Source organism: Anopheles merus, chromosome X (assembly GCF_017562075.2).
Source record: "Anopheles merus strain MAF chromosome X, AmerM5.1, whole genome shotgun sequence".
NCBI classification, from domain to species: Eukaryota; Metazoa; Arthropoda; class Insecta; order Diptera; family Culicidae; genus Anopheles; species Anopheles merus.
This window is the reverse complement of record NC_054081.1, coordinates 21,630,119-21,641,008: the sequence shown is the minus strand read 5'-3', so window position 1 is coordinate 21,641,008 and position 10,890 is coordinate 21,630,119.

The following is a 10,890-nucleotide window of genomic DNA, read 5'->3' as shown; positions in this document are numbered from 1 at the left end:
GACTTTAGTGTGTGGCTAAACGAATTTGAAGATATTTCAAAGATGGCACGTTGGACGCAAGATCAGATGCTGGTAATGATGCGCAAAAAGTTAGTTGGTGTGGCGAAAAGTTTTGTGATGATCAAACGCGAAACCAATTCGTATACCGCGTTGCGTGCAGCTTTACTGGAAGAGTTCGGTACTGTAGTTCGTGCAAATGACGTACACCGTAAGCTGGCAACGCGTAAGAAGAAGAAAGATGAATCCGTATTGGAGTTTATCTATGCAATGCAACGCATTGCGCAAGGCATCGATTTAGATGAAGTCAGTTTAGTGGAATATATCGTCGATGGTGTTACAATGGACACTCGAAGTCGAGCAAGTTTATACGAAGTTGTGACAGTAAAAGATTTGAAATCGAAGCTACTGTTCTGGGAACGTGCGCAAAAGAAAGATGAGCCAACAGAAAAGAAGAAAGAACAAGTGCGACGCGTGGTGGAAAAAGTAGAAGAAAACTCAAAACGACGTTGCTACAATTGTGGTGATCTTGGACATGAAACACGTACATGCGCAAACAAACAACGTGGACCCAAGTGTTTTGTTTGCAATGAATACGGACACCGTGCGAAGGAATGTCAGAACAAAGCGCGACATTCGTCGAACATGCCAAGGCAAAACAATGGTGACACCACGAATGTTCTTACAGTGAAAACAGCGGAACAGAACGATGTGTCCGAATTAAAACGAAATGGACTGATCACAAGCGCATCAAAGTGAACAATATGAATTGTGTGGCTTTTGTCGATCCTGGCAGTGAAGTGTCGTTATTGCGGAAAGATTTTTTCGATGAGTTGCCGTTTAGTGAAATGGTGCCAGTTAAAACAGGTTTTCAACTCCATGGTTTCGGTGGGAATTGCAACACGCCACACGGCAAAACAAAAATAAGTATGGAAATTGACGAATTGAAGCGATCGGTCGATGTTTTTATAGTGTCAGTGAATTCTATGAACTCAAAAGTGTTGTAAGGTATGGACTTTTTGCAAACGACAAAGTATACGATAACGAACGATGGTTTGAAAGTGGAGGAAGTTGAATCGGTAGAAAACGACGAACGATGGATTTACAATATAACAGCCGCGGATGTGGGAGAGTTAACGGTTCCTTCAGAATATCGCGAACAAATAGAGTGCATGATAAAGTATTATAATCCCAACGAAAACCCACAATCGGTCGAGACCTTAGTAATCAAGTTACAAGATGAAAGTGTAGTTCGTGAAAATCCTCGTAGGCTTGCTCCATTAGAAAGGCGTGTGGTTAAAGATCAGGTACAGGAATGGCTAGACAAAGGTGTCGTGAGATCATCGTACAGTCCATACGCAAGTGCTGTGGTTGTGGTTCCTAAAAAGAATGGTACGTACAGAGTGTGCATCGATTACAGGGAGCTGAACAAGAAGATGATTAGGGATAAATATCCAATCCCTAACATAGAAGATCAAGTAGAGCAATTGGCGGAATCTCGAGTTTTCACGACATTGGATCTTGAAAATTCTTATTTTCACATTCCAATAGACGAAGATAGTCGGAAGTTTACAGCTTTTGTTACTCACGAAGGGCAATATGAATTTTGCCGGGCTCCATTCGGTTTGTGCACCAGTGGAAATGCATTTTGCAGATTTATTAATTCTGCATTACGAGAGCTCATAAACGAAGGAGTTATTATAACGTTTGTGGATGACATTATAATCCCAGCTAAGAGTGAGCAAGATGGTATCGCATCTTTGAAGCGTGTGTTTGAGATGGCCGAGAAAGCAGGTTTAAGATTCAATTGGAAGAAGTGTGTGTTTTTTTGCAGAGGCGTGTGGAATATCTGGGGTATGTTGTGTATGACGGTCGAATCGAACCAGCAGAGCAGCAGATTGATAAAGTGAAGCGGTATCCCCAACCTAAAACCACAAAGCAGTTGCAGCGATTCATAGGTCTTGCAAGTTATTTTCGTAAGTTCATACCGGGATTTGCGAAGATAGCTCGTCCTTTAACGATGATGTTAAAAAAGGAAAATCAGTTTGATTTTGGTATACGGGAAATTGCTGCGTTGGAAGAGATAAAATCAGTGCTAGTGAATTATCCGGTATTGCGTATTTACCAAAGTGGTGCAGACACTGAAATCCATACAGATGCAAGTAAGGAGGCATTGGCTGGAGTGCTCATGCAACGTGCGGTAGATGACGGGATGTATCATCCTTGTTATTACTACAGCAGACTAACCAACCAAGCTGAACAGAACTATCACTCTTTTGAGTTAGAAACATTAGCGGTGGTAGAATCTTTAAAGAAATTCCGGTGCTATTTACTGGGACAAAAGTTTAAAGTGGTAACCGATTGCTTTGCCTTCAAGCAATCCATGGCTAAGAAGATACCGAACGCAAGGGTTAGTCGTTGGATGGTGGTCTTAGCAGAGTTCGAATTTGAAGTCGAACATCGCAGTGCCGAAAGAATGCAGCATGTGGATGCTCTATCCCGTGCCAGTATAATGTCAGTGTCTACAGCGATTTGTGAGCGTATGAGGAAAGAGCAGCAGCGTGATCCAAAATTGGCAGAGATTCTTTTAAAGTTGTGCAGTGGTGAAGAAATCGATGGCTATTTTGCAAAAGATGGTGTGTTGTATAAGGGTGATGTCTTTTCATCCAGATTGTGCGTACCAATCTCGATGGAAGCAGAAGTTATTAAGAATGCTCACGATCAAGGACATTTCGGAATCAAGAAAACTAAGGAACGTTTAGTGAGTGATTATTACATTCCAAGTGTTGACGAGAAGATAGAGAGGTGTATTTGTTCTTGTGTGAAGTGTATTCTTGGTGACAAAAAGAGGGGTAAAGCGGAAGGATTATTAAACCCTATTCCAAAGGGCGAGGTACCTCTCGATACGTTTCATATCGATCATCTCGGCCCTATACCGTCGACGAAGAAATCTTACAATTACATCCTGACGGTGATCAACGCGTTCAGTAAGTTTACGTGGCTATTTCCTACCAAATCAACGGCGGGTGACGAAGTAGTAAAGAAGTTACAGGTCATCGTAAGTGTTTTTGGCGAACCCCGACGAATAATTAGTGACAAAGGAGCAGCTTTTACATCGTCGATGTTCGCGAGTTATTGTGAAGAGCGTGATATCGAACTACACACGATTGTCACAGGTGTTCCAAGAGGCAACGGGCAAGTGGAACGAGTACATCGCACCATTATTCCGGTTTTGACTAAGCTGTCTATCGATAAACCGGAAGAGTGGTACCGACACGTGAATGCGGTGCAGAAGGCGATCAACAGCAGCTGGCAGAGGGCAATCCGAACCAGTCCGTTTGAATTGCTAGTTGGAGTCAAGATGAAAGATGCTGACGGTAACACGTTGCGTGCCATGGTTGAAGCAGAGTTGCAACAGTCGTTCCAAGACGACAGAGACGAGCTACGCAAAATGGCTAGAGATGGAATCCAAGCCATCCAGGACGAAAATCGACGAAGCTACAATCTACGGAAGCGACCGGCGCGTAAGTACGAAAAAGGTGATCTGGTGGCACTTCCCATGACGCAGTTTGGACCGGGGAGAAAGTATCGGCAGCGGTTTTACGGTCCGTACGTCGTGAAGGAGATTCTGGAGCATGACCGTTTGAGTGTGCGGAAATTGGATGACGATGCTGAAGGACCATCGCAGACGACTACGGCTTGCTCAGCCGTGAAACCATGGGTACATCCGGGCCGGATGTAACATCAGGAAGGGCCGTGTAGGATGGGTGACGAATGAACCACCCTGTGGTTCGTGATGACAGCTCAGATGAGAGCGGCGTGACTCGATTAACCGAGAGGACTGAAGAACGGACAGCGGATGCGGACAGTCGACTGAATTGAAATTGAAATTTTGAACACTCTGAATAAAGCACTCTTTTCCTACATATATATATATATATATATATATATATATATATATATATATATACGCGGTTGTTTATTGTTTTTATTGGAGGGTGTTAGCATTTATTAATTTGTGTGTGGCCTTGAGACGCTGTGGGAGAAGCTGGATTGGGATTTAAAGTGTTATCGGTGTATTGATGGTTTATTTTATTTCGTGCCGCTGCTGATGAGACCATTCGATGCCCCTGCCAATTGAGGGTGAATAAGCCTATTTAAAACAAGCGTAGGAGAACGTCTAACACTAATCTAATATTTGTTAATTTGAACATGTTTGATGCTTCAACGACCTTCTATGCATCATGTAGCACAATGTATGGTGGCTATAATTTTTTTTTTTAATGTGCCGAAATCTGTCTCGAGTTTTCGGGTCTCGATACACACACACACACACACACAGCGTGGGGAAAGTGACCGTTCACTCTATCTCTTTCTTCCGATAAGGTAGCCGTACTCGCTCGTGCGTGTGCGTGGGTTCGTAGGTGCGTTTTTCGCGTGCGCGCGTTCGTAGGTGCGTTATCGCGTGCGCGCGTTCATAGGTGCGTTATCGCGTGCGCGCTTTCGTGGGTGCGTGCTCGGGTGCGCGCTTACGTGCATATGTGTGTGCGCGCATACGTTCATGTGTGTGTGTGTGTGTGTGTGTGCATGTGTGTGTGTGTGTGTGTGGTGTGTGTGTGGTGTGTGTGTGTGTGTGTGTGTGTGTGTGTGTGTGTGTGTGTGTGTGTGTGTGTGTGTGTGTGTGTGTGTGTGTGAGTATGTGTGTGAGTTTGAGGGCGCGTGTTATTGTGTTCGGGTGTGTGCGTGTGTTTGGAAACCCCTAAACTATTGATTCTGATGCGTACATTTTCATCCGCTGCGTCTACAAAATACCACGCATTCTCGATCTCACTACCTGAGAGACAACACAACCATTGGTGTTGGGAACTAAAACCAAGGCGGATTAAATTTCTTGCCAAAAACGATTTATTGTACTATTACGCGCCAAAAAATTTGTCCGTTTTTCCGCGATTGGTTTAGAAAAGGCTCGTTCCTATCTTGCGGCCCTTTTTAACGCTTTTTTTCTGTTACGCTTCGTGCCTTGTTCGTGTACTGGTCGTTCGTTTTAAAACGTCCCGTTTATGACAGGTAGTTGGAACTCGAGATTCCAACATTGTCCCCCCAAGTGTACCACAGCTTATCTGCCTTTAATCACCTCGCGTCATTTTAGCTGTGGCTTCACTTCCTTGCTCAACCTGTCATAAAACGCGTGCTTTTGTTTACATTTCGTTTCCTCTCTAGTGCGGCCTCGTGCTTGGGTATATAATTTCAATTGGTTTCCGTGCATATTCCTTGCTCCCTCTGGTTGTTATTTTTCATGCCTACATCTAGCTTGGCCAATTTATGCGCTGGTCGTATGTATGTGCTGTTCACTGTTTGCACCGTAGCTTACCTAACCTGTCCGTCTTTAGCTAAAACCGTCGATACAACGCGGCCCTTTGGCCAGCAGTTCCTAGGTAAGTTATTGTCTGCGATGATCACTAAATCTCCCACTTCTAGCGGCTGTACAGGTTGAAACCACTTGGTTCGCCGGGTGAGTGTTGGTAAATATTCTGTAACCCACTTTTTCCAGAATAAATCTGCTGCGTATTGTGCCATCTTCCAGGTCGATTTCACCGCCGCAGGACTGTCGCAAAGTATGGCCGGGGGCTTACTCCCATCCGGGCTCCCTAGCAGCAGGAGGTTTGGCGTTATCGGCTCCGTCGTCTCGTCATCCAGGGGTACGTAGGTGAGAGGCCTCGAGTTCAGGATAAACTCGATCTCGGCGAAGGTTGACATCAGGATTTCATCCGTCGGTCGTCTAGGGAAAACGAACTGGTTCAGCACCGTCTTCACCGAGCGGACTAAACGCTCCCAGCAACCGCCGAAGTGTGGAGCGCCGGGGGGGTTGAACGTCCACTTAATTTGCGGTCCGCAAAAGGCTGTCATAAGAGCGTCGTGGTCAATCCTCTGTATAGCTTCGTCCAGCTCCCTCGCAGCACCAACGAAGTTAGTGCCTCTATCGCTGGTCATCTCGAGCGGCGTCCCACGTCTAGCGATGAAACGCCGGACTGCCAGGATGCATGACGCTGTGTTCAGCGATGCCGCTACCTCTAAATGGACTGCTCGGCTTGTAAGGCAGGTAAATATAACACCCCACCGCTTCTCTACCCTCCGTCCGATGGCTACTAGAAAGGGGCCGAAATAATCAATACCTGCGAACGAAAAAGCACGCTGACCAATAGCAACACGTTGAAACGGTACATTACCCATCAGAGGTGGTTCCGGAAGCACGTTGTCCACCTTGCATTTTTGGCAACTTCTCCTGATGCGTCGAAATTCCCCTAGCAGCTTGGGAATGTAAAACCTCATTCTCAACGCGCTCAGAGCTGTACCGTGATGGACGTGTTTGTACCTCGCATGGTACTCCTGCATGATGAGGTCTGTGCCGTATTCCTTCCGTGGCAAAATTATAGGGTTGCGTAAGTGCACATTGATCCCTACACACTCCGTCAAACGTCCCCCCACTCTGAGGATCCCATCATGGTCCAGAATAGGGGATAGCTTATAAATGCTGCTACTTTTCTCGATTCCTTTCTTCCAGGAATGTTTCTCCATGCTTCCTTTCTGCAGACTGTTGATCTCGCGATGAAATGCGTTTTGTTGGATTATGCGGATGAGAATGCATTTCGCTCTCCTGAGTTCATCTTGTGTTAGCGGGCCAAACACTTTCGGTTCTTTTTTCACCGAGCCACGCGCATTTGATATAAAGCGCGTCACGTACGCCGTGGCTCGGAGCACTCGGTTCCATCTAGAGAACCGTTCCAACCGTACCAGTGGCTCCACCACCTGATGGAGGTGAATACTTTTCCGAAGCTCCTCTGTAGTGTCTTTCTGTGTGGCGTCATGATCTGGCCAGGCACTTTCCGGCCCCAAAGAAAGGAGGGTCCGCGAAACCACCGTCCTTGCGCCGATAGATCTGGCCTCGTCGACCATTTTGTGCCTTCATCGGCGACGTTCTGCTTGGTCGATATCCAACGCCACTGTTCTACGTTAGTGGCCTCCAGGAGTTCTCCTACTCGAAATGCCACAAATTGGTTATATCGTCTATGTTCGGATTGGAGCCAGCTTAATACATTCCTTGAGTCAGTCCAGAAGATAGTTCGTTTGATCTCCAGCCGATGATCTCTTGCGATAGTACTGGCCAGCCTTGCCCCAATGACTGCGGCTTGTAGCTCCAGCCTAGGAATAGATATAAACTTAAGCGGCGCTACGCGCGTTTTCGACGCTATCAGGGTACACTCGATATTTTCTCCTTCTTCAAACCGAAAGTATCCGAGCGCGGCCATACCGTTCTCGCTTGCATCACAGCGAGCTGTACATTGGCACTTGCAGAAGTTATAAGTCGATAGCAACGGGGAACGGCCACGTTTTCGACTTCTGGAAGCACCCGCAACCATCTCACCCATTTTTCCGTGGTCCGCTCGCTCAGCTTTTGGTCCCAACCAATACCCCGCCAGACTTCTTGTAATAATGACTTAAGATACACGAGGAAGTTACCGAGCAATCCCAATGGGTCGTAGATGCTCATTAGCGTTCTTAACATTTCACGTTTGGTCGCCGCCTTTCTCCCAGACAGAAGCTCCTCGTCATGTTTCGGTGTTAGCCGAAAGGTGAATGTGTCGGCTGATGTGTTCCACCACATTCCCAATACCTTCTCATTTGGCAGCTTATGACTCATGTTGACGTTTTCTTCTTCTTCTAAATCTCCCTCCAGGTGTCGGACTACATCGCGAGAATTCGAAATCCAGTTCCTGATTTCAAACCCGCCACAGGCGTGAATATACCGGACTGCATCGGCCAATTCCTTGGCTTCCTCCTGGGTCTCGACACTTGCGAGCATATCGTCGACATAATGTTCATGCTAATGCATTCTGCTGCTCTTGGAAATGCATCTGAAAACCTGTCCGCGTTCAAGTTCTTAACATATTGAGCGCTACTGGGGGAGCACGCTGCGCCGAAAGTCATTACGGTCACGGTACGTAAGTTGCCGGTCCGGTGCCGGGACGTCCACTGTCCCAAAGGATCATCTGACTCCGTTGATCCGTTTCTTTGATGGCCACTTGATGGAACATCTCTCGTATATCTCCAGCAATAGCTACACGATTCTCTCTGAATTTCAGCAGCACCGCTAAACAGTCCGGCAAGCATATCCGGACCGGGAAGCAGACGAGAGTTCAGGCTTACCCCGCCTACCTTAGCCGCTGCATCGAAGACCATGCGATTTTTTTTCCCGGCTTGTTGGGGTTGGTTACGGAAATATGGGGAGGTACCAATCGTTCTTCTGGCGCACGATCGAAACGGTGTCAGCGAGCTTTCTGATGTAGCCTTTAGCTAAGTACTCCTTCATCTTGGCCTGCACGGCTTCAGCTAGAACGGGATCTTACTTAATTTTGTTTTAGGCATACATACCGTTTCATCGCCGCAGCCTGTTACAGGGTAGGTCGGGATCATCATAAACGCCATAAGAGTCCAGTTTCGTAGCGGCCGCCCTTGAGCTTGGTTTCTCGCTCCAGTTATAGCAAGAGCTCGCTCGTTTTCCTTCGACTGCATGGTGTTGGTGGGTTTACAAATGCCGATCGACTCCAGGTGAAGAACTCCTTCACGACAGTGGAAAGTTGATCATCCGGTGTACCATCACAGGCGCAAATGTGGAATAAACCACGGTCGAGAGCGGGTATTACGCTGAACACGGACCGTAAACGACCCATCCCAAACGGGTCTTGCTCGCGACGGGCTCGTCGCATTTGCCTTCCACGCACTTCAATGATTTGCTCAGACTGCAGTTATTTACTCCTATTAGAACGCGAGGCATAGCGTTTACGTAGGAGCCCAATGGAAGGCCCCTGAAGTGAGTATATTTTGCAGCCTGACGGGTCACATCCACGGATTGTGTAGGCAGCGCTAGATTGTTGACGGTATGTACCTCCGACAATTCGTGTATCTTGGTGGTTCGTTGTAGGCGGATATACGAACAGATAACCTCATCGAATGTTTTCTTCTCTTTGTACGTTTCCGGTCCATTGCAGGCATAACGGATGCGGTGTTCCGGATACGCTAGTTCTGCCAGCACCCATGATCCATGAACGTGGACGTAGACCCATCGTCCAGGAATGCGTATGTATCTACGCGCCCAGCGGGTCATGTAGGGACTGGCACGTACTTAAGGATCGTCCCGTCAGCCATTCTGTGTGGGTTAGAATATTAGCACTAGACCCCTGGACGTTCCTGTCAGCCCACTTCGTTGTCGCTCGTAGCTGCTGGAGTGAGTGAAAGTAGTGTCCTCAGCGTGCAGCAGCTCATGGTGTTGAAACGCCGCATCCATTCTATTCCACACGGTGGAGCACGCATTTGCCAGCGTGGTAACCGAGGCATTTCCTGCACATCCTTCGCTCGTCACAAATGCTCTCCTTGCAGCTACGGTAGTTCCCGGAATTTCTCGCACTGTGACAGCGATCCGCAACTCTCACCGCAGACGACGCAGGCTGGCATCGACACAGGTATGTCGATCTCTGGCGTCGGTCACTAACTTTCTTCTCTTGCAGGGACCGTCGCGTGCAGTAGGCCGGATGTGCTCGCCCCGTGCCGTTCGATTCATCTGGGTCGGTCGAGAGGACTGGAACCGCTCAGGCGGATTTCGACGATTCTGGAACGGTTGTGGTGGAACTGCTGTCGTTTTGGGAGCGAGTCAGGATGTCGAGGTGCCGCATCGTGTCCCCCAAGGACGGGCGTCATATCAATGACACGACACAAATCGCTCGCCAGCTCACCAATCCACCGTCCAAACTCCATCAACGTTACCTCACGCATCCTTCTTGTGGTCCTCGCCCAATCGATACAGATGACGGTTGGCAGCTTCTTAACAAGTTCCTTCAGCAACGTGACGTCGTACATATAGGCACGCAGCCCGACGCCTTAACTGCTCCAAGCAAACGTTTCACAGCGAACCCAAAACTCCACCAAGCTGGGCCAAATCGTTTATCTTAGGAGCGGCCATACACCTTATTTCCGTATAACGGACTCAACTATCAAGTCGGGCCTTCCATAGCGAGACTTGAGGGTCTCAATCGCTTCGTTCAACCCGTCCGGGAAAGATAAGAGGTGTCCAACCGCCTCCAACGCAGGCCCGTTTAACGCGTGTTGCAGCCGGGTCACGTTCTCGTCATCCGTATAGCCACAAGCAGCGGTAGTGCGTTCATACGCGGTGATAAATACCGCCCAATCATCCACATTCCCAGAGAAGATTGGCAAATCTCGAGGTACAGGTTGGCGTGCTGCGATCTGGCTCTGGCTCAAGAAAGTGCCGTGTATCTGCGGCCGAGTGTTGTGCAGTGTTGTGTGTCCCAAGTGGTCCGTATTCCCAAAGTGCTGTGAATTTTCCGGGCGGTTCGCGTACGCTTGATGTGTAGTGTACCCGTACTGTGTCACGTTCGGGTTGTCTCGTACCCAAACGATTCAACGTCTCGCGGATGCGTCGCGTATCCGCATGGTGCATGTGTGTCGCGTACCTGCATCTGTTGTGTGGGTACATGCCGTGGCCATTTGTATCGTGTGAGGATTTAGTGTGCGTGTGATTCTCGCGTCGGGGTGTTGAACCACAGGATGTTGACCCCGCGAACGGCCATCCTTGTCGCGAATGGGATGGCTCATGGAATTCTCCATGTCGCGGACCCACTCTGAACTCTTCTCTTTTCGTCCCAAAGTGTTCGGGGGCTCTGCGCGATGGCGGTCTCGCCAGTTTGCGCTTCCGCAATATCGAGCTTTAGCAGCTCGCGTTCAAGCACAATACGCCGTTCTGTGCCGCTCCTCACTTTCCCATCGTGCACTTTCAGACGCTGACAGCGTCTCTTCCTCGTCGCGATCTGGATTTGCCGG